The following is a 3,976-nucleotide window of genomic DNA, read 5'->3' on the forward strand; positions in this document are numbered from 1 at the left end:
AAAGAAACTCTTCAGAGTGTGGGTGGCAGCAGACAGGCAGTCATCGAGGACAACACCCTGATCCTTGGCTCCGCCCCTCCTCCCACCCCCCAGAAGGAGCCACACAAGGGGCTGGAATTCGAGGGGCTGACTTTGGAATTCAAACCCGGAGCTGGGCCCACACATACCCCTCGGTTCTCGGTGCCCCCTTGAGAAGGAGGTTCCTGCTGCTGGATTTGTGGACTTCTCCAAGCCTTGGGGGTGGATTTGCGTTTTAAGAAGACTCCTGGGTTTCTTCAAGGTTCAGGGAGATTAGTGGCTGAGCTGTTCTGCTCTCCTATGGATGTAAGGCTGTGCTAGGGCCCTTGATCACCACGGAGGCCCTGGGAAAACGGAAGGAGAGAGGCCAGGGCAAAGCCCCAGGGCCTGGGATTCCTCCTGTGAGTTCACGGCCTTCAATAGAGCAAGGTGCACTGCGTGGAGACATCCACACCAAACTCCGAGAAGGAGCACTGCCGTCCAGCCTCTAACTCTCATGACGAGCTGCCCCGTTTCTACATGCCAACCCCTGAGTCACGGATCCAGTTTGACGAGCCTTTGGGAGCACACAGTAATGACATAACAATGTCACTAAGCACACCTAGTGCTCGCATCTTTCCAGAGCTTGTGTCCGTTCTCGTAATCCTCTGCACGGGAAGAGGGCTTTATTTTCCCTGCTTTGAGGACGAGAAGATGGAGGTGGAACAAGCTTCTGCAACCACAAAGTAGAAAGACAAGCATTGCAAGCCCGGGTCTCATGATCTAAATGTGGGGTGTTTCCCAGTCCCTCCCGGTAGATGAGTTCCTTAAAAACGAGCTGCACGAGTCTGACGCCTAAAACCACAGGGCTTACTGATGTGGCTGCAAACTGCTGCTCTGCTCGGCCAGAGAGAGAAAAGCCAAGTAGAAGAGGAACCACACTGCCCTGGAGGACATTAGCATGTCTCACACATGCCGAATATTTACATGTATTCCCCCCACGGTCTCTATGGCAACCGGCAGAGGTACAGAAATGCTTGGTTGCTATTTGTAAGAAGACAAGACGAGGGTGCTCCAAAGTCCTCTTTCCCCCAGCGAGCAGGGCTATTTCCATCCACCGGCTTCATGACTCTCCCAGCAGCCACTTGGCATGAAGATCTCCAACGGCAGGGAGCCAGTGAATGGAGCCAACAGGCGTGTGGACCTTACATGATGGAAGGACCTCATCTCCCGCTCCCTCTTCCAGGCAATTATGCACAGAGTCAGGAAGGGATTTAGTTATTAAGAAGTCTCAATGGTGAGGAGCTGAGAGTTTGTGGTTTCCAGTTTTCAACCACAACACTCAAGGCGTGTCTCCATTTTTCTTATGGTTTCCAGGGCATACCATTATCTAATTCTCCCGGAAGAGTCGACATGGCTTTACGATGCATGTATATTGCTGATGTGCACTGAGGCTCCGAGCCAACAGGCAACCTCTTTCTCAGAAACCTCCCTCCTCGGACCTCTGTCCCACATCGTGCCTTGAAATTGCCCCCTCCACCCTTTCTGCCACAAACGCTGCATGGAAATCTGTGGATGGGAATGAGGTCTGCGTGGCCACGACTGAAACTGTAATTCAGCTCCACATAACGTGCGACAGAATAACTCTCAGCACACCGGTTTGTGACTCGTACGACTTCTGTGGCGTTTGTCAGTGCCTTGCGTGTCGAAAACACCATTCTGCGTGCTTTGGGGAAAACAAGGATAAAGATGACTCCCCCAAATCTTACAAGCTAGTTTAGCTAGGCTCATACACAGCATTGAACAAAGCATTACACCCTCCACATGGGACTGGCACATCTATCAAAGCCCATAGGAGAAAGAAAGCCCCTCTGCAAATGTCCCAGGGGAGGCTGGATTCAAGGGCAAGGAGCTGGTGCTGTCATCTGAGACTTGTGCTCAGGAGACCTTGCTTGAGTCTAACACAAGGCATTGCTATAGTCTTGCGTTTCTTCATTCATCTTTGAATCTGTGTTTTGTAAGTGAAGTTTGATGGGACAGTGAAGCTCAGATCACTGGCGATCCTGCCCCGTGCCCCCACCTCCTAGTGCCCCAGACCTCACCCAAATGCCTTGTCCCCACCACCATTCCATGAGTGCTGCCACCTTCACCCAGGGTGGCTTGCCAGGCCTTGTCTGCGGGCAGGATACCCCATGCTCCCATCTGCTCCCAGTAGGAGACCTAGGAGCAGATTCAGCGGGGGACGCGTTGGGGCATGCACCCCACGACATCTTGGGGGAGAGCATGGCAGTGCTGTCCCTGCCCTGGGCTGACAGTGCCATGGTGCATTTGACATGGTAGGGTCTTCTCATCTACCCCAATCTGTGTACGCTGGAGGCTAAAATCCTCTGGGGGGCGGGGGGTGGGTTGAGGCGGCAGGAAAGGGGAAGGGGAGATTCTCCACTTGCCTGCTGTATGTTCACCTTGCTCTTGAACACCACAATTGTGTAGCCGGATGAAACATACTCCAGTGACTCCCCATATACAGGTCGAAGCAGGTCTTGAATAGCTGTCATGAATAAAGCCAATCCTGACTTCCTACCAGTTCAATTACAGCAAATAACATTCTGTTCCCCAGAACCCATTGAAACCATAAACATACCAAAACTAATTATGAAAGCGAGGCGTGAGTACTATGAGGTCACCTCCTAAGTACATTTAAGACATTTATTTGATCTATGTAATATATCAATACAATCATGATCTTACTCTATGTTTATGCATAAAACGAGTTCCACGTCCTAAGCTCTTACAAGCATTTGTTTATTATGGAAAATCAAGCACGGTGTAAAATTTACACCGAACGCGTGCCTTGTGGGAGACCTTCTTGCAAAGACTGGACTGACTGAAGCTTTGTTCTCTCAACTTGGGCAGACATTTTAAGTGTTGAAAAGTGTCACTTTGATGATGATTTCTTTCAGCGCTTCCTTTGGAAAGGAAGAGTTACAAATAACAAGGCAGAGCATCAGATTCCCCTCAGAGGTATATTTTTAGCGAAATAACACCTTGTAAATTTTCCTCTTGTGCTCAACAGCGAGGCGGCTGCATAGAAAGTCTGTCCAAGCTGACACATGTTCACTGGGAGTCTGCCATAATTTGAGCCCGACCCTGGGCTGTGGGCAACATGGGGGGGGGGTGGCGTAGAGATAAATAAAAGGGTCCCTGCCTCTAAGAAGTGTATCAGCTGAGGAAGAGACATCAATTTGTAGAAGGGAGCTGGCCAAAACCTTAAGTCTTTTCATAGCGGCTCCCTTCACCCGGAACACCATATTGTCAGTAGACATTTCTCTTGGAAAGGCACTGTCTTGGGTCAACATGGAGACGACCCTGTGGAAGACCCTGGAAAAATTAGCCGTAAGTAACCAATATTATTGAGGGCTTGCTACATGGGAGGCACCAAGCCACAGTCCAGGAATATAATCTCTGTTTTCAAGGTGTCACGGTAAATTAGAGGAGACGTGTGTGTAAGCAAATGACAAAATAAGGTATGCATTGAAACTGGGCATGGGAAAGTGACGGTCAAAAGTTACCTAACCTTAAATTGCATCTCTGACTAGCTGGCTCACTATAGTTAAGCCCTGTAACTTCTCTGGGCTCTGGTGTATTTGTAAGTGGGTTTGTGGCTGAGGGGAGAGAGCTCATCTATCTGGTTTCCAAGCTGCCTTTCTTTATTCCAATTGCCCGTCTCTTTGAACCTCCTAGAAATAATCTGCGCTCCATAGGCAAGATTCTCCTTGACCTGTGTTATCAGTTTTCTAGGGCTGCCGTGACAAAGTACCACAGACTGAGGGGTCTAAACAACAGAAATTTATTGTCGCAGAGTTCTAGAGGCTGGAAGCCTGAGATCAAGATGTCGGTAGGTTGGTTCCTTCTGAGAGCTGTGATAGCGTCTGTTCCATGCTTCTGCCCTAGTTTCTGATGGTTTGCTGGCAATGTTTGA

This window comes from Panthera leo, chromosome D1 (assembly GCF_018350215.1).
Source record: "Panthera leo isolate Ple1 chromosome D1, P.leo_Ple1_pat1.1, whole genome shotgun sequence".
Lineage (NCBI taxonomy): Eukaryota > Metazoa > Chordata > Mammalia > Carnivora > Felidae > Panthera > Panthera leo.